The 24,086-nt window shown below is 32.4% G+C and overlaps 1 pseudogene; it reads right to left on the bottom strand.

The window, feature by feature from the left end:
• Positions 1–777: 777 nt before the first annotated feature.
• LOC129298119 (UDP-glycosyltransferase 82A1-like) lies at positions 778–23,136 on the bottom strand (annotated as a pseudogene).
• Positions 23,137–24,086: the final 950 nt, after the last annotated feature.

Below are 24,086 nucleotides of genomic sequence, written 5' to 3'. Positions count from 1 at the left end.
TATTTTTAATTATTTTTATTTAAACACAGATAATTTTCTTATGGTTACCTTTTTTTTTTGAAAATTTCTCTTTTAAAAAATATTTACAAATTTAAAAATTAAAATATAGATTTTGCAAGATCTCATGGGCATGACACAAAAAAACCAAGGATGGGCAAGTTCAAGTTGTCCAAATAGATACTGAATCAATCTAATAAACTGTAAATCAAAACCTCGATTAATTCTATGATATGTCCGCAGGTTTTACAAAAGTTACTAATTAAAGTCTTGTTTTCTACCTATTAATCCGCAATCAACAATAGCTAGACAATAGGTCTTTAAACATAATACTCTCTCTGGTCCTTATATTATAAGGATTTGTTAATAACTTTACATACACCAAGGAATTTAGGTAAAGTTAGTTCATGCTTTTAAATTTTTAAAATTATTCTTAATAAAGTTCGTTAAGTAGATCAAGACAATGTGTTAGTTAGAAGGTTGTTTTAATTAGTTAGGGAAGATCACATCAAACGACATTTAGGGAAAACAATTTAGATAACTTACAAATGTCTTGCAAGAACAACCATGAAAAAGAAAAGAAAAGAAAATTTACTAGACATTAACCTCTTGAATAAAATACCACCAAGCACTTGTATCTACTAATAAGGAGATTGTTCTAGTTTAACTAGTAGTTTTAAGTTCAAGCTTTAGATATGCAGTAGCAATTAAATTCTTAGAGGGAGGCATGCCTCTCAAAGAGATATCCTCAAGGTGTCAACTGGATTAGTTTGGGTCAAATACACGAGATGCCAAAGTTTAAGCGTTAAAAAAAAAAAACATCCTGAACAAAATTAAAGGCACATTCTAATTAACAAGCTCCTTTCTTCATGTTTTCAATGAAGGCCTTCAAATTAAGATCTTCCTTCACATGATCATCCCTTCCAATAACAATATCATGCAAATTCCTTAACCTAATTGCCATTTCCACATCCTCCATCACCATTCTCAGTCCTTCTTCCACATCCTTCAGTCCAAGTCCATTGAGCCTCATACCTACCTTCCAAACTTGAACGATGTAAGCACAATTCAAGAACTGATCACCTGCCACAGGATAGCACAGCATCTTCTTCTTGAACTGTATCGCCTTTATCGTCGAGTTCCATCCACAATGTGTCAAGTAGCACGCCACGGACTTGTGTCTCAGAACCTCCATTTGTGGTGCCCATGAAACCACTTTTCCTTGATGCCTTGAAACCCTTTCTACAAACCCATTTGTTAGCCCCTGAAGCCATGCTTTCTTAAGAACCCAAAGGAAGGCCATCTTGATGCTTCAAATGCCATTGCTAAACCTGTGAGCTTTGCTTCACCAATCGGACTCACCCAACTCCCAAATGAGATGTAAATGACTGAGTTAGGGCTTTGAGTATCTAGCCACTCCAAATAGCTCTTGTCTTCTTCCCAGAAGCTTGAATTATTGTTTGTTTGTATGTGATGGGAAAGATGGCCTAGGGGCAAGAGTCAGTTGAGAATTCTCAAGTCTGGTTTCTTCATGAAAGGAATTCACGAGGCGCCATCTGAGAGTTCTAGATCTTTCCAGAGTTCTTGTCCAAAATTTAAACCTTGCCTTTTTTGCAGCCACTGTTCCAGTAAGCCATGGTAGATCTTGGGTGTCTAGTATGGGCAATTATGGTAGAAAGCAAAATTTTCCATCATGCTGTGGAAATCCTGTAGACAAGTATATCAAAGATTTTAGGTTAGATTCTTCATATTATTGCATTCATATATATATATATATATATATATATATATGTATACATATAAATCATACAATTGCAAGGGAAAAAAAAAGTTATGCTTGCTTTATTATAATTTATATGAACTATTGAAATAAGCACTTTTTCATAAATTAAATATTTCAGTTTTAGTTTCTAGTTTGATAATAAAAATATATAATATATATATATATACACACTTTAATTTTGTCTCTTAACTATAAGAACATAAGATAAAGAATTTTGGATTCATGTTAAATTGTCTCTAGCTGAATATAACCATAAATCTAACACTAAGTCTGTTAGTAAGAATATCTGATAAATGATGTTGTTCAATGATAAAAATTTGATTGACTTATATTTAGTGTTACGAGTCCCACTTTAGAATATCTTTAAAAAATGTGGTTTATAAATATAACACACTCCTCCTTATTAGTATCTTTTGGAATAGATTTTTTCATGATATCTGCCTCCCAATGAAAATTAAGAGAATAACAAATAAGGACATCATAAGAATATTAATGTCAAGTTAGGACCTTTTCACAATTAAGACTTCCAAATTCACAACTCATTTTCCCTTGTTTTAGTATTGAAATCTTTAAAAAAAATTTTAATTTGATATTAATCTTTTTATGAGGTCCTTACTTATCATTTTCCCATGAATTAAATGAAATAAGTAAGGGATCGAGATCAATCCCCTTGCACTTACAGGTGTTGTATGTATCGATCAACTGATAAGAAATAATTCTCAGAGTTTCGTGATAAATAAATTGAGTTAAATAACTATACAAATACCTGTTTCAGAAATGAGGCCGCATCGAACCGTTTCAGGTATGGAAGCAATCAATCTGTAAGTCGCAAGCATGGCAGGCCAAAACCCAGCAACAACGATACCACACTTGTGGCCAACTTGTATAGCCCAAGAAGCCAGCAATTCAACCACCACACAAACCACCGTGCCGCCACCGCCATCCCGAAGCTCCTGAATCAACTCCTCCAACTGACCAGGCATAGTGTTCTCCATGGCTGATTCAATCCCAAAGAAATCTGCTGTGGCAGTGTCCTTCTGATCAAACCCATCGGATACAGCGACCCACTTGATCTGATCACCACGATGGTGATGATGATGAATGATAATCCGATTGTAGAGCCAAGACCTGAGTAGGGAGGTGCAGGACAGTACAATTTAAAAATAAATAATTAAAAAATAATTTTCGAATTTTTTAAAATTAATTACCTTAGGCCAAAAATATATAAACATGATTAAAATTATATATATTTTTATTTAAAAATATATATTGAGATGTTTTTATTAAAAATATGCTGAGAAGGTTGATGTGAGTTTTAAATTTAGACCTCTAAATATTTTTTATTGAGTCTAGAGAGTTTAAAAAGTTAAAAATATAAGGTGTAAGATTGTAAATTTCTCCTATTACATGTGCAATTTTTCTCATGTGAGGGGGTGAGTACGTGGCAGAGCCACTGGTGGAAGCACCATTATTGGTTCGAACCCAAGGTTGAGAAACGCCATGGCTAGCTTCTGCATGGTAGTTACGTGTCCCTGAGCTGGATATGGCACCATAATGATTCTTGTCTTCTTTGAGCTCCTCATATTTCCCATCTCAGGCAAGCAATTATCTTAACAAATATAAGGCATGCTAGTGAGATCTATTACTGTTGGCTCACTCTTAATTGCTCATTGTTTGGTTTAGTTTAATTGAATGTAACATTATATATATATATATATATATATATATAAGGTAGCAAGGTACTAGTCAACTATGTGCATGCATGTGAAGTGTGAACTAGGAGGTTTAATTTATATATTTATTTATTAATTAGTTTAGTGAAGCTTATTCTTAGACTACGCAAATACACACTGGTAGACCAGTCAACTTGCACGTGCCTAAATGAGTTATATATGTTGAATTTGCAAACACGCACCCACACTCCACCGCTGGTCACTTTATGGCCGGTGCATTAATTATAAAATTTCTTATGGATTGCGGTGCACTACAATAACCCATGGATATATAGCAGGACTTATTAATGATTTTTATAGGATTAAAGAATATTCTTGACCCACACTCCACCGCTGGTCACTTTATGGCCGGTGCATTAATTATAAAATTTCTTATGGATTGCGGTGCACTACAATAACCCATGGATATATAGCAGGACTTATTAATGATTTTTATAGGATTAAAGAATATTCTTGACCCTCAATTATCTGTTGAGCAGCGATGTAATTTTTTCCTTTAACATTTAAAATGGTGTATTGGGTTTCCTGTAACTTTGACAATTTTGAATTAAAAATTGCAGAAAGTGAAAAATTGAAAAAAAAAATCCAAAAATACACATAAATACCTTATAAAAAATTAATATCACTTAAACACCTAAAATAGTGTTATAATTTGTAAGTTTTTTTTCAAATTTATAAATCCTCCAAAAATTTTCAGCTATTTTGAAAAATGTGTTCATTTATAAATAACACAATTTGTAGGGAGATTTATAAATTATCATACTATTTTATGAACTTAATCAGATATTTTTTCTTATAACTAGGGTACTTATTTGTAATTTTATGTCATTTTCTATAATTTTTAATGTACTCTTTTATAATTTGTTAGGTCAATTAACAGTCAAAATTAATTTTTTTTATTAACTAGTTGCCTAACATATTATTTTCAAATATTGAAAGAAAGAATTATACAACATTTAAGTTTAGGATACTAGAAGCTTGAACAAATAGTTTAGAGGCAACAATGCTATTAATCTCTTTTTTATATTATATAAGTTTAGGAGTATTCTGTTTGGTTCTTATTATAAAGACTTGTTAATTATTAATTATTTTACAAGAATTAAGAAATTTAGTTATAATCAGTTAATTTTTTTTATTTTTAAAATTACCCTTAATGAAATTCATTGAATAGAGAATAATAATGAGTGAGTTAGAAAATATTTAGTTAATTATATTACAAATATTAAAACAAATAATTAGGATTAAGTCATTTTTTCAAATTTCATTCGACACAGATGACATCTAATTTTTAACAAAATCAAAAAGGAAAACGCGTTTTTCTTTTCTTTTCTTTTTTTTTCATGTGTGAGTATTTTTATTAGAATTTTAAATCAAAGCATGATTTGATGCCATAAGGAATCGTGTTTTCTACAACCTCCACAAATGGAGTGTGTTTCTCTTGCGGTCTGACTATTATTATAAGATCCACTTGTGAACATTTTTCTGGGTGGGAAAGTGGGTTAGCTCCAATATAGATCATATTTGTATATGTCATTGCGAGGTATTTTTTTTTAATTCCAGATTCCATTCAAATTTTGAAGCATATTCTCGTTGCAAAATATTTTTTTGAAACAATTTTCACACCATCATATATATACAAAGTAAAATGATATTTTGGCCCTTGAACTATAAGTCTGTGTTTTTAAGATGCTAAACTCATTTTTGGTGCATTTTCACCCTTAAGCTTTTAAAATTATAATAATCTTTCCCTACCATTTAACTTTGACTAATAGTAAATTAGAAAATTTATAGAAAATGAGCTTAAAAATTACAAAAAATGATCAAAAGAATCACACAAAATGACCCAAAGTTATTAATTTTAATTTTTTTGGGTCATTTTATGTAATTTTTGGGTCATTTTTTCTGATTTTTGGCCCCTTCTGTAGTTTTGTAATCAATTAATAGTTAAAATTAATGACAAAAGGTGATAGCCATGACTTTAAAAATGATTAGAGATGAAAATATTTAAAAAAAAATTACAGTCCTAAATACTCCGGGCCTATAACTTAAAAGTTAAATCACAATTTTGGCCCATATTATAAACATATACACCCATTTTCTGATGCAGGTATGATTTGGCTTATATAAAGCTGACACACAACAGCATCTCCTATTTGGTCACCTGTTATAATTTCAGAAACAGTTTTTTCAAAAAAAAAAAAAAACCTAATGTGTTTTCTGTCATCAGTTATGAAAAGCCAAAAAGTTTAAAATTGTTCTGCTGAATTAAAAAACTATAACATCTTTTAAGGTTTTGGTATTTTTGTTATGCCAATTAAAACTAGAGAAAAGGTATAAAATATCATACTTTCATAAATGACAATTATGTCAGTAAAATAAATTATTCTTTTACCATTTATTTCATTTATTTAGATATTTTAAAAAAATAATGATTCAAGCATATTTTCTTTCATTTTTTTTAATTTCCAAAACTCATTCTAAAAAATCATTCTATAAAATTGTTTTGAGAATATGAAAATAGAAAACAGAATCAAACAAGTTCAATGTTCACACCACAAAACAAATGGGACATGTAACTTAAACTGATTTGCACTTTATAATATTTTAATATTGGCGTGTTCAAATAGAGTGCACGAGGATATATATTAACCTTTATTGGTTAGGCATGAGTCCACTTTTCACCATGAAAAGGAACTTCGGCAAGATAACTCGTCCCTTTCACAACCACACTTTAGTACTTTATTAATGCTGACGAGATTATCCCCTCCCTAACCAACTTGTTTATTTTTTTTATTGTGTATTTGTCGCACTAAATAAAGATTTTAGATAGATAGAGTGGTGCTATATAATAATAAAATTTTGTGGTAAAGGGCAAATATGCCCTAGACATTTTTTCACAGGTATAACTAATATCTTTAACTTTTGAATAATGCAACGTTATTTAAAAAGTTTAAAAAATAGTGCAATGTTGTTTTATATTAACATTTGACCAACATTGATCATTAGTAGAATAATTTTGATTAGAGTTAAAAAGGCAATTTTGGCCAAAAAATTATTTTAAAAGAGTAATTAGTATCCTAAACTTTCAATTAATATAATATTTTTTGTGTTATCAATGTTCTAATAAGAAGAAAGATTCAACAATCAATTATCAATATTTAAAAATGATTCATATTTATGAATTTTAACTAGAGGCCCTGCGCAAGGTTGACTAAATGCAAAACCAGCTTTACCCAAACATTTCATGATCAACTTGCCCTTGATTAGAGCCTAGACTTGCCCTTATTTTATCCATAAGCAAATCCAAAAATAAGTCCCTGATTATATTTGAGTTTGTGTAGGCTTAACCATAAGCAAATACAGACTTGCTTGAACCTGTCCATGGGCAATATAGGCTAGCCCAAGCTGCGAGGGACAAGTTAAGATGACCTAGACTAAATATTTAGGGACAGTGAGAACAAAACCACTTTACCACTCGTAATACCCAATTGCTTATTTAAGTTGTGAGCAAAGGACTTTAGTGAAGCTACTTAGGAATGTCCTAAAGGCATCTGTTACAATTCATCCACTGAAGGGAGCAAAGCTTCCATCAAACATTTAGGATATCAATTTCTTCTTCAGACAAATTCCAATGCAAATTTGCTCTTTAACTATCAAAATTGTTCAATAGTCAATGTTTGTCAAACATTACTAAAGGACAACAGTGTACCATTTTTTAAATTTTTAAAATAACATTATGTCAATTGAAAATTAAAAGTACTAACTACACATGGTAAAAAATTTCTAGGATAAATTTACCCTTTAGCCTTTTTCTTTATGTGGAAAGCTGGCCTATGTTATTATTTTGGGAAGTTTGGAGAAACCACAAACTGATTAGTAGGCAACAAAAGAAGTTAGGATAAAAGTTAAAAAAATTTAAGTTATAAAATACATACACCAACTTTTTTTTGCTCTAATATAGCAAGATTAATTATATATTGAAACAAGGGATACTTGATTGATAACAAAATCCTAATGTTCCTTGAAGAATATCTAAACCTGCATGTGGCAATGTTTTCAATACTAACTTTTTAATTAATGTCCTTTTGCAAAACTAGACCTTCTTTTTTGATGGTAAAAGACTATTTTTACTCCTTACACTTCGCTGGAGTTTTGATATAGATCCGTACATCTTCTTTTGTTTTTTGTGTTCTAGTACACTTTTCTTCACGTGTAATATTAGTCTTGAATGTATCATGGTAAAAATAAAATGATCAAAATATGGAGGGGAGATGGGTCAACCATGTTCATGATAGGAAAAGTAATTTAGTTCATGATATTAGGATAAATTATGATTCATGAGACTTTTTTAAGGATGTGGTGATTATCATATTTGTGACATGTGGTATTAGGTTTGATCATATTTATTATACTAAGAAGATGATAGTTTAGTTTATTTTTATTCTTATTTATTTAATCCATTCCATTCTCATGTTTTTGAGTAACTAAATGACTTCTAAAACTTCCCCTCGCTCTATAAATGCTTTAGAGCTTCAAGTCAATAGTTTCTCATTTGTTAATTGCAATGTGTTTTTTTTAATTGAAAGATGCATTCATTAATCAAAGGAATAATACAAAATTTGACGCCCTATATTATCATTTGCCATTGCCTCCTAATCTAGAGGTGGGGGTAGATTATAGGTACAAAAATTGGAATCTAAATTATGTGCTAAATAAGCAAGAAAATCAATAGAAAAGTTATAGTTCCTACTAACATAATGAATTACAATATTCCAATCACTATGGTAAAGCTATCTAGCATCCACAATAATGTCTTGGAAAGGATGCTCCGCAACATACCCATATTGTATCAAGTTGATTGGTTGAATACGATCGCTATAAATCTCCAAATCTCTAAAACCCATGGACTAGCAAAGTTGAAGGCCTTGAACTATAGCCAAAATCTTTGTAATTGCTAGAGGAACATTAATAATCTTACAACTAAAACCCTTAACCCAATTTCCTCAATCCTAAATAATACCTCCACATCTGATCCTAGTATCAGCCTTCATGAACCTATCCACCTCAAGTCTAACCACATCATTCTCTTGACGAGGTTTAACTTGAGAAATATTTGTCTCAAAATTTAAAACACGAGCTAAGTGAATAAGATCAATATTCGAAGAGGCTTTAAGGAAGGTAGAAAGTGCATAGTAATGATTATCTATAAAGTCTGTATCAAAAACCTTCTTTCATCTTACTACCCACATGTCCTGACATATATAACCAAACAAAATATCCTAATTCACCTTTTTTGTAAAGCCTTTCCTTACATCTTTAGAGCGATTCCAATGAACCTAGTAAGCTCTAGTAAGGTTCATGAAGGTGTTCCAATGTCTCTCTTAAACACCCTCCTTCCACTTCTCTACAATGTCTAGGCAGTCATATATCAAATGCATTGAATCTTTTGAGGAATTGCATCTAAAAGGATAGCTTTGCTCTATTGTTGGTCCTCTTCATTGTCTCAGTTCCACTGTGTGCACTCTTTTATGTTTAAACAGCCACATAAAAGATTTGACCTTCTCAAGAACTTACCAACTCCAAATCTTTTTCTAGCTGCTTTTAGTATTCCTTCTTGTACTTACAGATAGAAAACAGTAGGCAGATTTAACCTTAAAACACCCCTCTGATGATTGTTTCCAAAAGTGTTTATACTCTCCTCTCTCCTCTCTCCTCACTAGGTAGGTGGGCACAAGTAATGTAGACAATTGTATTAGGTTGGAACCAAGAGTTAAGCTTTCATAAATCCTATTGGCCATTCTGATCAACATAGTCCACTACATTCTTATTTCTATCAATAAGTCCCTCTCTTCTTATTACAAGTTTAATGAGGAGCACATTCATCATAGATCAGTTTTCAAACTAAAATGAAGTATTCTTACCATTTCCCACTTTCCTCCCTAATCCTTCCTTGAATTTACTCCAAAACTTATAGATTCCTCTCCAAGTGTAAGAAGATTCTTTTCTCTTACTGATCTTGGAAATGCTAGAGTTACCATACTTATACTTAGCCTTTAAGACATATGCCCATAAAGCATCTTCATTAGTCATAAGATTCTAGGAAAGTTTCATAATGAAAGCCTCATTTTATTGTCAAATGTTTTTATTACCCAGATCTCCATCCTTCCTTTCGTGTATCACATTATCCTATGATATAAGATGAATTTTCTTGCTATCCCTTTCGTCACCTCACAAGAAATTATGAATCTAATATTCATGCTTTTTTAGGAGTTTTTTTTAGAGGAGAATAGTCTTCATGTGGTATAAAGGAAAGGCTACCAAAATAGCCCTTATGAGGGTTGTCCTACTAGCCAAATTAAGGAATCTTCCTTTCTAACTAGGAAGCCTTTTCTAGGTCTTATCTATAATAGGGGCAAAAAGCACAGAAGAAGCCCTCTTATGAATGAGAAGATTGCCTAAATATTTTCCCATATCACTAGTTAAAACCACAATTGTCTGCCTACTTTACTCATGTGCTCTTGAAAAGTGTATAGATTTGGAGAAGCACACTTTAGTATTTAACTTGTTTAGTTTCTGCTCCGATACTGCATAGAACTTCTTCATACATGACACTAGATTCTCTGCTTGACTAGATGATGCTTCCTTAAAAAGGATCAATTCATCAATAAAAAAGAGATGGGAGATTTTTGATCACTTATAGCAACTTGGATCAAAGTCCAGAGCAGATCCTTAATAACATCTTCAATTACATGATTTAACCTTTCTATACAAAGAGTAAAAATATAAGGAGATATGGGATCCCTTGTTGAATTCCTCTAGTTGGTTTGAATCTCTGTGTAGGAGTACCATTCCATAGGATTTCTTCAAGTTAACTTTGACCCCATTGTTCCTTTCTTCTTCTTAGAAATCTTCATTGTATGAATGATTTCTTTGGCACTAATGATGTTATCAATACTTTACTTGCCTGCAATAAAACTACTTTAATGTTTACCTATCAGAGTACCCATCACCTTACATAGTCTCTTACTTAGTATTTTAGATAGGATCTTGTAGCTTACATTACATAGGAGATAGGTCTAAAGTCTTTCATAGTTTTTAGTATATCAACCTTCAAAATTAAGACCAAGTGAGTAGAATTAATATTCTCCATCTTGTCTAGGTTTCTAAAATGTTCTTCACCCTGGTGCAAACATTATCACTAATAATGTGCCACAATTCATGGTAGAAAAAAGCTTGGATTCTATCTGTTCCTGAAGCCTTGAAAGCGCTAAAGTCAAACATAGCCTCTTTAATCTTTTGGTTACTAACTTCATGATAGATTTCCTTTAAATCACCAATATTCAAATAAGGAAAATGGTGCCTTGTTAAAAGAACAAGAAGAGCTAAGTTATCCCTTTCAAACAAAGATTTATAATAACTAACTACCATTAGCAATTCCTCTTGATAAAAAATCCACTCATCATTCTCATTCTTCAACCCTTCAATCCTATTACATCTTCTCCTCACTATAGTGGATGTATGGAAAAATTTTCTATTGTTATCTCCCCACCTCAGCCAATCACATCAAAAATTTTTAAAACCACTTGAGTTCCTCTTGGAGAAGAATTTTGTTGTAGTCTTTCCATAAATCTTGTTCCAGTTGGGCTAAAAATTGAGAATCATGATGACTTCTAGCTTTGTCTACCCTTGGATTCTATTCAAGAGGCTTTCTGTAAAGTCCTTAATCAATCCAGACTTTACCATTCTCAATCACACAATCAACAATATAATCATAAATCAATATCAGAGTAATAGCCCTTTATTTGTTTTCAAATTATAAGATCCCAACTTCTTAAAATACATATTCAAATAAAAGGGCTAGTGGAAGTGCAAATGCATTCATATAACTTAACAAAATACAATATATATACCCTGAAAAAGGGCATGTACCGTGGCTTATACCACATGCATCATGGCATATAGTACAGAGTGACGTGCTCTATTTCTGTCTGCGTTATGTGCTACAACATGGTATACCATGCATCACGACGCATATGATAGTAATTTTTACTATTATATAACAGCTCGGAAGATGAACTTTTGTCGCTCGTCATTTCCACTTCTGACGTTCGATTGGAGTGATTTAAATTCCCACGTGAAGCTTACAACATATACTAGTTAATAGAATAAGTTTGGACTCAATCTGATGGTCTAATCTAAAATATGATACCTGAGGTGTAAAAAGTCACTTTTCTTTCAAAAATTTACACCCTAAATGCTCAATTCTCATTCCTTGTCCTATTAGACCACTTCGGGTCTTAAACTAAGTCTAAAAGGATAACATATATCTAATTGAGACTACTAATCATATATATCATGCCATTTACTCAAATTGACCTTTCAACGCCATATTACATACTATGGGACTTATATAAGGCACAACATACACAACACATATTCACATATATACAATTAGACTTGTTTTACTTTTAATCCTCTGACTCTTATATATAAGGCTCTACCTTACCATATGGTAAAAAATCACAAATGTACTCGACTCTTATAAATGGGGCTTAATCTCATTATTTGTGTCAAGTTCTTACATATATACACCAACCACAATAAGTTCACATTCAACATATAATCATCACATCAATTCACATATAAAAAAATGAAACAAGTTACATATAACATACACTTACTTGATTAGCATTTAGGCTTACCTACTTACCCTCTACTAGAGTACCCTCAGCGAGATGCAACATTATATACATATATACAAGCAAGTTTCACATCACAATTCAACACACATTTATTTATGCATCCTAATTAGCAACTCTACTATCACAACTCACTGTACATTCATTTACACAAATGATAGTCATACCATTACCAAGTAAGGCTACTCTTTCCTCAATTCCTTTCTCGGCCTTCTTGTGCTCTCTTCACCTATCTTCAAAAGTAACGGAGTGAGATATACATAAACAATTATTTGTTAGTTAGAAAAATCATAAACAAGTGATAAAGTAACATGTGCTTTAGTAAAAGTAACATACATGAACTCATTCTCATCAATCTCATTATGCTCATACTCATAGATTCTTGGTTCCACCTAATAGAGTAATCTCTATGCTCGGATTGGAACTTCTAGTCACATGAAATAAGGCCCACTATACCACTACTCAAACTAGGTAATCCTCTTCGTGTATGGGTGCTCTCCTAGGTCTGTCATAGAAGAGTTAAACTCTACGCTCTGGATCATCAAGACTTCCTAGCCTTATACAGAGTAGAACCATGACCCCCTACCCTAGTCTAAGGTAACCTCGTGGATTATTCCATATCTTAGGCCTGTTGTGGAGGAGTTAAGCTCTACACTTTAGATCATTTGGACCTCTTTAAGGTAGGGTCACGTCCCCCAACCATAATCTAGGGTATTCTTACGGATGCGATACATATTAATGAACATGCCACCTCAAATTCATTTCAATAAATACTCACATATCCGCATGCATATTCTTTCATAATACTGCTATTCTATTAGTTCACAGAATAATGTACAGTTATATATAAAAATATTTGTAAATAATTTCACAAACAAACAAGTAAAAGGGTTACTCCAATTATCTTTAACCTTTTCCACTAAGGGTTATCAATCATACTAAGCTCCTAAGGGTGTAGATTCTCACAAGCAATGCTACAAGTGCACAATCTACACAACACAATACCCCTCAGTTAATTCTTAAATACTTGGCACAGGTATTGATTCAACTAAATTGAATCCTTTAACACACAAAATAGTTCAATTGAATCCTTTTTGAATTCATTATCCATTATATATAGTCATTGGCCCTATAGGCTATTCAAATGACCATAACAACTTCCTAACATATTCATTCACTTAATTTCACCATTTAACCTAACTTTCTTAGGCTAATTGAGCCCAAATCCTTAAAGCTTTAACATCCAACTCTATACTAGTCACAAAACCTTAGTTCTGTATTTGATAGCTCATTTTAAATCTTTCTTTTAGGTTACAATACCTTAGAACTTCATGATTTGATTTCTTAACCAGTGAAATTCAACAAGAACAGGGTAGAAATGAAGTATAAGGTTGTGCGATACTTACCTAGCAAGTTACTAATCGAAGCATACTCCAAACCTATAGATATTGCTTGCCCTAGTAGATGAGAACCTCTTCTCCTCTCCAACTGCATTTTCCAGCACTTCCTCTTCTAATTTCACGAGATGATCACATTAGCTTTAAGTTATTTCTACAAAATGTGCCACGACGCACGTAGCTTTTACCTCGACACTTAGTACAGTGAGTCCAATCTCACTTGTGCTTACGTGTTATGCCTCAAATTATTATCCTACCCTTTAATCATATCAACTCAACATCCATAAAAATAAATTATTAACTCAACATTCAAACCACAATCAATCCACTAATTACTAACTTATCCTTAATTAGCAACTAATTTCTATGATTGAAATTCAGGATGTTACACTTTCCTTCTTATTTGTAATGTTTCCCACATTTTTTTGGTTCCAATCTTTAATAGAAGTAGGAAGGGACTTAACCTTCTCATTCCAGTCTCTAAAACTTCAAGCCTTTTTCACTACCTCCGCATAGTCTTCTTCCAAGAGCCAAGCAACTTGACAATGAAAAAGAGGAATCCCTTGATTAGATGAATTCATCTAGTGAGTAAAGGTCTATGATCTGACCCAAATTTAAGGAGGTGATGCACCAAAGTACAAGGAAACAGATTACCCTAAAAGTGGTTGATGAAAGCCCAATTGATATATTCTTTCAAGTTATTCCATCATTATGTAAATTTATCATTCACATAATTCATTACTTGTAATACAGATCTCTGTATAGAGTTATTAAATAAATTTATAGAGAAAAAATTTGGTATTAAACCCTCACATTTATCATCACCTAATAAGTAAGCATTAAAATCACCCAACATCAACCAAGCCCCATTCATATTTTGACTAGTCTCATAGATATCTTCCTATAGAGCATTACCATTAAAATCACCTAACGTCAACCAAGCCCCATTCATATTCTGACTAATCTTATAGATATCTTCCTATAGAGCATTGTGCATTCAAATTAGGTTCAGCATATATACCAGTGATCCACATAACATTATTAGATTTAATATCAGTCACTTTGAGATGAATAAACTGAGTAGACTAACACAAGTATTAAATAAAAAAGGAATCATCATTCCAGATTACCCATATACCTTAAGCATACACAGTAGCTTAATCTTGATCTAATGTGAAAACCCAATCCAGTATAATCTAATCTACCTTTACCCTACTTATATGAGTTTCTACCAGAACCAAAAAAATTGATGATTTTACTTTTCAACAAATCCTTGAATCATCAGACAAAAATTTTTGAGGCAACGCCTCTACAATTTTATGATAGAGAATTCATAAATAGCAGAGAAAATGGAATAGAGATCACACCCAACATTAAATAAATGATTTTAGGATAACCTTATCCTCCTTCTCCATCACAATCTCCTCCCAAACTTCATCCTATTTTACAAACCATTAGTCCAATGACTCCAAAGCATTGGCCTCCTTGTGTTTGTCCGTTCTACAATTCAAAGGGTCAGGTGGTTTTAGAGATTTAAGCATCTCTACTTCTAGCAAATGACTTTGGTAAATGTCACTAGTGGTAAAAGTGTTAACTTTCATCGTTATAGGTTTACCTTCCCCTGTCCTCAATTGACATAATTGTTTTTTATCCACTTTCTTTAGTTTCTGTTCTTGTTTGCCCATTCTCTTGATCGACCCATTAGTAATGGAATGGGTCCTCACTGATTGTATTCTTTTTAAGCTTAAAGATGTAATTTGGGCTTTGAATTCTTGTTTCTTTTCTTTCCTCTACCTTTTAATTCTTCCTTTGAGGCCTCAACAACTTTAAAGCCTATTATGTTAGCCTCTTTAGTTAATTCATGAACTAGGCCATAGCCTAACTTTAAAATTTCACACTCTAACTCTTTCCCTTCCTCCTTATCATGACATTCCGCTCAATCAAACATGTTGTCTCCTTTTTTACTTGAAACTTCAACATTTTCTATACTTTATTTGATGCTGATCTTAGCATTCCTTCTTATTCCCTAACCTCATCCTTTTCATCTCCTTCATTTGTATCTTAACTCTTAATGTGGCATTTGTACTACCCTTCTTCTTATTAGAAATCATATCATCTTTTTTATCTCCATTTGAAATTTCCAACTCTTCCTTTTTGCACATTCTTCTTTGCATTACCAACTCCATCCCCTTTTCATCTGATGAAACCTTAAATCTCAAAGTAGTCTCTATCACTTACTTTAAAGCGGCTGATTTTGACCCCATAGGTAGCTTAATTTATGGTGGTCTTTTATTATCCACAAAAATAGGTCTTTTCCTAAAAGTTTTTTTAGCTCTCATCCATTCTCCCATAACATCTTGAATTCTTAACTTTAAAACCAATTGCTAATTAAGGGTAAATTAGTGCGTGATTAGGATTTTAGATGGTAAATTAGTGTTTTGACTTCTAGGTATATTGAGTGAATAGGATCAATTAGAAGAATGGCCTCATGGAGTGAAGCATGTAAGAGCGGTGAGAATTTTTCTCATTATGCTATATATTGCGGCATACGTAGCATACACCGTGGCACATGGTACAAAGATTTGGCTTTCAAGTATGTGGCTAGCTCATGGAAGTAAGGAGGAGAAGGAAGGAAGCACACAAAGGAGAGAAGAGAAGAGAAGAGCTCTCTCTATTAGGGCAATAAATTTTGGAGCCTGGGGAGATATTTTCAACTAGTTGCTTGTCGAGTAAGTTCTGTACCACCTTTAGCTCTAATTCTATCTTAATTTCTCTTAACTTAAGTTATATAAAAATTGAATCGATAAGTTTTAAGGGGTTTGTTTCTTACCTTTTTTGTAATAAAAAGATTCTTAAGAATCAAACTATGGTATTGCATCTAGTTTAAGAATTAACAATAAAGCTTTGAGGTGATAGGCTTAAATTAACCCTAAATAGATAGTTAAAAAGGGGTGGAAATTTGTGTGAAGTGTATTGGGAGGTATGAAAGTGTTGTAAAAGTTAAATAGGATACTTGATACCTAGGTTGGTCAAGTGAAAGGAAATAAATAATTAGTTATGATAAATAGTGATAATTAGTACTTATGGTCAATTTTTAAATTGATAATTAGTTCTAATTTGTGTAGATTGATACTACATATGTGCTTCGATAACATAGAAGTGAGTGTGTTAATAATAAGCAATTAAAGAATACCACAGGTAACCTTTTTAATGATGGAAGTGTTAAGGTAACTGAATAATTTACTTTATTTGATTAATTAGCTTAATTTTTTGTGAGTATTAATATTATTGCATGAAATTATTTTAAGTTCAGCATGTTTGTTAAAGGGGTGTTTTATGCATGAAAATGATTTTTAAAAGAATGAGTTTATAAAAGTATATGAATATACATATATAAACATATATAGCTTTGGATACAAACATGTGGTTTGTACTTGAGGAATGTGAGTATAATCATGATAGGGGGTAGGAGTTCACCTGTAGGAAGAAGTAGTGAGAGTCCACATGGCATAAATTCTCTTAAGTGTTTGACGGGATGCAGTGTTGGAGAATTTCTTCTCCTTAGTACTAATAAGGTATGGTATTAGAGTAACAATGCCTTAATCGTGCGTGATAGGGGGAAATCATAATCCATAAGTAGGATAGAACACCTTTGCTTGAGTGATTCTACTACTGAAGGTGTGCTTGGGTCAATAAGCATGTGATTGGGCTAGTGAAGCCTATAGTTTCAGTTGGGTTAATATAAAAGATAAAATGGTAAATGATCATGCTAATGAAAATGATTTAGTGTGGAAATGGTTGTATAGAAAGGAAACATATGTTGTTTATAAAGATATACCTTTGTATGTTATAGCTTTACTTATTTACAATTATACATGTTAATTGATAATTGTGAATTATTCTATTATTGAGATGATTATCTCACCCCATGATTACATTTTTACAGGTCCTGTTTATGAGTAAGGAAAGGGAAAAGATTTAGAATAGGCATAGTAGTGGCTACAGCCTATCATCAAAGTTTGTGTAACAAGTTTGTTTTGTAAATAAATAATGTCATAAGTTGCTATAAGATGCATAACGTGTTACATTATGCTTGTGTCATTAATATGTGTATCTTTGCTTGGATATGCATAAAAGTGGTGAAATGTGGTTTTAAGGGGCTAAGATAAGCATGTGAACGTATAGTGTGTGTACAAGTAGTGAACATATGGGATATTTAGCCATTGTATGTTATATATGTAAAATTTATGAAATATAGGCCTTTTGCATGTGATAGGGTAGTTTGATGGCCAAATATGCATGTACGTGTAACATGAATGCTACTATTAGTTAAACTTAATTTAAGGCCCAAAGTGGTCTAATGAGGCAAAGTGTGGAGTTTGAACCCTCAGGGTGCTTAGATTTTTAAGAAAAGTAACTTTTTACATCTGAGTGTCTAAATTGTGATCAGACTATTAGATCATGTTTAGATTTTTCTCATTAGATAGTTAACCAAATGAGCTTCGCATGGGTGCTTAAATCACCTTGATTGGATTTTATATGTGGAAACGGCTCACGCTAGAAGTTCGCTTATGTGAACTACCATGATAGATGAGAATCTATCATGAATGCCATGGTGTATGGTAACATGATGCAATGCATGACACAAGGAGGAAGCTTTGGCTTTGTATCACATTCTACAGCACACGAACCTTTTCCTAAACTTGAATATTTTGTGTCATTTCTTACACTGAGGGGCGATTATGTAGTATGTAAGCTTCTATTGTGCAATAAAATGATGTTTTTGAATAATTTATAAAGGTTTTGAAGGTTATGGGATCCTAGATGGTTTTAAGAAATTGTTTTTGAAATTATAGTTATTTATTATTTAGATATTTTTGTAAGGTTTGCGTAACCTCTAGTTATAATTGTGAGAGATAAGTGATATAGTTTGGCACTGTCAGATAGACATTACACCCCTAAGTTCTCCTCAAGCGTGATAAATGGGTCACTAACTAGAGGATTTTCATATTTTTTTCTCTTCTTCTCACTCTATCTTGTTCTTTATATTTTATGGTGAATTAGAAATTCTACCTTATGTTTACAAAAGAAGAGGACACTCTTCCTTTCGATGTCAATACTTCCCACAATGGAAGCAAATTACACCTAAGCCTTCATATTCAAGTCTATATATTCGGTTCTTGGTCACAAATCTAGATTGAAGGCGTTAGTTCAAATCAACTTGAACATTGACTTTTGCAAATCGCCCTCTCTCTTCAAATGTCCCCTTAATTTTACAATGAGCAAGAGTATTCATATCAACTTTTAAGGCTTTCCCTACCATATTGCCCAACTCCAACATAAAATCTTGTGAATAACTCTGCATTGGCATAGTAGGCACCCTTACCCATATAGCAAGCTTGCTGATTGAGTTATTGTATGGGTTGAAATTAGGACTCCGTCTTAGCATTACCAAGTAATGTCCTTGGATTAAATAAGGACCTTCAAATAACAATTTTTGGCAAAGTGTGATATCCTCTGTTCAAAAAGCAAAATAGTTATTTGGTAAGTCGATAAGCTTGAACTTAGTAGATTTAATAAACCATTCTAACTTCTCTTACATCACCTTTAAGATTAGCTTTTGTGTAACATCCTGAAAATTTTAAGACTCAAATTTATTTAAAAAAAATAAAATATCTATAATTAAATTAAAATTAAGAATAATTTGATAGAGGTCCAAAGTTTAAATTTTACTCAACAAAAGTTTATTTTTATTTTATTTTTAATTATGAAAAAATTATCAAAGTTGACTGAGCTTTTATGTTATAACAAAAAAGATTTGGGCCCTTTCTTATAATTTTTCCTAAATTGTTTAAATCAGTTTTTAAAAGGGAAAACAGCATGCAAAAATGAAATTAGAAACAAGACAAGCAAAGGAAAGAAACGCACAAACAAGAGAGTGAGAGGAAGAAGAGAGGAGGAAGAAAGGGACTTAGGCTTGGATCTAGGAAGCTTTACAATCGTTACGAGCTCGACTACATCATAGGTAACCTCCCTACTTCAATCCTTTTCCTTCCCTCTTGGTTTTCTTCAATTTTTAGAAGAGAAAATTTTTGAAATTTGATCCAAAAGGCTTTTTCTTATAAGCTTTAGTTTCCATGAGTCCTTGAGAGGTTGTTTTGAGTTTCTATATGATGCCTTAATATTTTGAGTGAGCATTTGGATGAAAAATAAAGTTTTAGGAAAAAAGTCAAACCCCAAGAGGTTGGGTTTTGCTCCTTAATAGTTTAAGCCTATTGATGTAGTTATAATTTTGCTATTTGAGCCCAATAAGATTTAAATTAAGTTTTGGTTTTCATTATAACGGCTAATGGTGAAAGTTGGTGATGCTAAGTGAAGGTTTTTAATTGATTAAAATTATATGAATTGGAAATTGGCCTAATGGTGGCTAATAAATGGTTTTGGTGGTTAAGTGGTATTATGTGAATGGTTGGTTTAATATAGAGACCATTAGGATGGATTATGGCTTATTGACCCAAGTTGTGTGGTATGAGTTATAGTCTTCATTAATGCTATTTGCCATGAAAAGTGATATGGATCACTTATATGTTATAGGGAATTGTTAGTGGAACTTATTGAAAAGTTAAAGAACAAGCCAAGTCCTATTTTGTACAAGAGGAACCCTTTTGGTACTAAAGGGTTGAAGTAACAGGGAAATTTATATTTCTTATTACTTTGTTGAGCTATTTTTGAATAGATTAGTTATCATGCATTGCACGTTTTAAATGATTAAATGCAATTAATTGTGTTTTATAAAGACTTATGGGGAATTATTTGGATAATAGTGCATATATGTTTTCTATTCATTTAACAATATTGTTTTTATAGAAACGAGGTTGTTTACATGCATTGAAATTATAGAGAATGGAAATTTCACTTAAGGAAGTGTATTTGGGTTAGGTACCTTAGAGATGCTAAGGAATCGCTTAAGGGAGGAGTGATATTTGTTATACTACCTTAGAGTGTTGAAGTGGTCAATACTCGGGAAAGGTAGACAAGAGTGAAAGGCATGATCTCGGTGGGAGTTCACCAACGGAGAGATGTGAACTTGTGATATTATATGGTATACTGCCAGTACTCAGTGTTGCCTTTCATATTTTAGGCTCAGTGCACTAAAGTGGTTAGTGGATTGAGTGTTTGACACCTCTCAATAGGGGAGGAAATTCGACATATGAAGTGTGAGGTTGAGTGCCTAGGCCAAGGTAGCCCTCACATGGAGAGTAAGTTGAGTTGGCTCTGGGAAAGAGTTAGCTTTGACTGCTCAGGATTCATGTTGAAGGAGCATAGGCGGTTAGGTGGATTTGATCACTCCTTAGATTATGTTTTGTGCCTGTGGAGGTACAAGTGGGTATAAGGTTTACCAACAAGCTAAAGAGTGCCAAGGGCATTCTGTTGGTCAGGAAAGGCCATACTGACCTATGTCATGCATTCATGCATTTGAAATGGCTAAATTATATACTATGTTGAATTTATTATTCATTTATTCAATTATGGCTTACTTGGTAATAGTTAATGTATATTTCTTTGTTATTGAGATTATAATTGTCTCACCCCTTTCTTTTTAATATTTTTAGGTTCAAGCGAAGGAACTAGTGGTGGACAGAGAAAGGAGTAGAGCTAAGGGTTATTTATGGATTGTAAAGAACTGCAACCCCTTTCTTTTGAGCAAATCTATTGTAATGTATTTAAGATTAGGGTGCTAGTAGGATGTGATTATGTAACATGTGTGTGAATATGTGTGGATTGTATGGCTTGTGTACGATTTTTTTTTTTGCTTGTAGGCTTGTGGCTAGGAAACTTGGTTATGATGTGTAGTTTTGATGGATTTATTTAGTAGACTAAGTTTCTACTACAAGCAGATATTTATTTTGATATATATGTGATTCTACAAGCAAATGCAAAGTGGTTGTATTGCAAATGGTGTGTTATGGGCAAATATACACTTTGGATAAAGAGACTGGCTGCGTGAGTGCCACGGAGATCTTTGAGCCAAGTGAAAATGTCTAGCATGTGTATTCATATGTGTATATGATATGTGGAATAGTTTTTGGCCACTCTTGTGTGATTTGTAAATTGTGAGGGCATAGAGTTCATTTTAGGAAATGGTACCCAGGTGGTCAAATTTTGATATAAAGGATTTTTTCCATTATTTAAATGTTCTATTAGGTACTCCTAGTCTTATTTGACATGTCCACAGTGTTCTCACAAGTTTGTGACCATTAGGATGAGATTTGGACAATTTTGAAGGTGTCTGAATCTCAATCCGATCGTTGGATTTCTCTAAAATTTGGGTCACAAGTAAAACTTTTTATAAGCTTCATTTGGGCATTGGAATCATGTTGATTGGACACCAGATGGAGAAATGGCACACTCTAGAATTTGGTTCGAAGGTGCTGTCATCACAGCAAATTGCTGTCATCATAGCAACAGTGTTAATGTTAGGACATACATGAATTTTGATCCAACTATTGGATCTTTTTAAAATTTGGTAAACTTGTAGTACACTTTGAATGTGACATGTGGGATCTGAAATCACTCTAATCGGTGGTCAGATGATGAAATGGTGCATTCTGGAAGTTAGTCCGAAGGTGCTTTGTCATGACAGTAAAAATAACCAAACTTGTAACATGTCCAATTTTTAATCCGACGTTAGATCTTTTTGAAATTTGGTGTACTACTAGTAATCATTAAGAATGATGTGTGAGCTTTAAAATTACTTTGATCAGGGACTGGATGACAGAAAAGTGCCTCCTAAAAGTTGGCTCGGGAGGGATTGCTGTCATAACAGCATCTTTTTACCCCGCTTTCGCCTAGCTTGCTTCCATGTGCAATAGGAAAAACCTATAAATTTTTTTAAATATTTTAAATTTTTATTTTGCAATGGTATATTTGTTTAGTGATTTAAATAATTTGTTTTGTAAGTTAGTTTTAGGATCAACTCCTTAACCACACTTAATTTATTTGAATTGTGTGATTTTTGAATAACACTCGGGAAAGTGTTACACTTTACCTATGCAATGTTATCACCACTACATCTATCTAAGGGAGGTAAAGTTTCTTTAGCCAATCATCAAGCATTTTGATCATTGGCAGACTATCTAAAATAGCCTTTTAGTCATTTGTAAGATTTAGCATGATTCTTGCCTCTTCTTACAACCACTCCTTCATGAGCTTTTTGATATTTTCCTTATATTATAGTTCTCTAGCTCATCTAGTTTCTCCTTATATGATATTTGGGTTCTAGGAAGCAACTTACCTAGAGTTTTCATTCGCTGCTCTCTTGCCTTCGACACTTCCATTTCTACTAAAGGAGGCTTAGCATCCTCCTTAGCTTTCAAACTCACATCTTCAATTCTTTTCCTCATATTCTTTGCAATGATGTCCTTATCTTGTTCACATAAAACCTCTTTTCCATTATCATCCAGCTTTCTGGTAGTTGACCTATGCCCTTGCCGTCCATTACTCTTTCTCTCTATATTGTCACTCATGCTCTCTTAAAAGCTTAAGGCAACTACAATTGCAAAGATTTTTTAATTAGGCTTTTGATTTTTTTATGGTACGAAGAAAGGTGAAAACCAAACAATTAAAACATTGCAATCTGATGGTAGTTCAAATATGACAAGGTTTTGTGATTGAGTATATTTAAGGACAGTTCACATGTGGTAAAGATTACTAAATTGAAGTATACCAAAATTCCAAATATTAGAAGTAATTAATATGGTAAAAGATTGATGAAAAAAATGTGACAAAATAAAAAAAATCAAAAGAAATGCATCTTGGAATCTTTGAGGTTAAACTCAATGGGATAAAAAAATAAAATCGTAGGAAAATCACACTTAGATCTTATAGAACAAATTTAATTATCAAGAGGTCTCGTGAAATATACAAAATACTCCCAAATCTCAAATTTATGCATTTGCAACTTGGTAAAGAAAAATAACAACTTGGCAAAGGAAAATGACAAGTTGGGTATGAATTTAATATCAAGTTTTCATTTTCCTTTGTTAAGTTGTAAATGCACAAGATTTGGGTTTTAAGAATATTTTGTGCATTTTATGGGACCTTGTAGTAGTTGATTTTGTTTTGTAGGACCTAGTTGTGATTTTTCCATAAATCTTTTTTTGTGGCCTATGATTTCCAGTGAACTCTAATCTTGAATGTTATTGAACTGAATAATCCAATAACAAACTAATCTTAGCAAGCTAGATGAAATGAGAAGACAAAATTAACATGATTGTTCTTATTCCAAGTGATCCTTAATTGATTAAAACTTTTATAATCCTTTATAGGAAAAATATGGCTTTTGGTATATGAATTTATTTTTAATTATTGATTTTAGCATCTAAAATTTGACTCAGAACAATTCACTTCCTATATTTTCTTGACTTGGAAGAGTAACTCAGTTCTTATAGCTTTTTGTTGATTCAACACAATTGAG

This window comes from Prosopis cineraria, unplaced genomic scaffold (genome assembly GCF_029017545.1).
Source record: "Prosopis cineraria cultivar Desert tree isolate PC_DT_omini unplaced genomic scaffold, ASM2901754v1 PC716, whole genome shotgun sequence".
In the NCBI taxonomy this organism is placed as follows: domain Eukaryota; kingdom Viridiplantae; phylum Streptophyta; class Magnoliopsida; order Fabales; family Fabaceae; genus Prosopis; species Prosopis cineraria.
The sequence above is the reverse complement of the archived record's forward strand: the minus strand, read 5'-3'. Positions and strand labels throughout refer to the sequence as shown.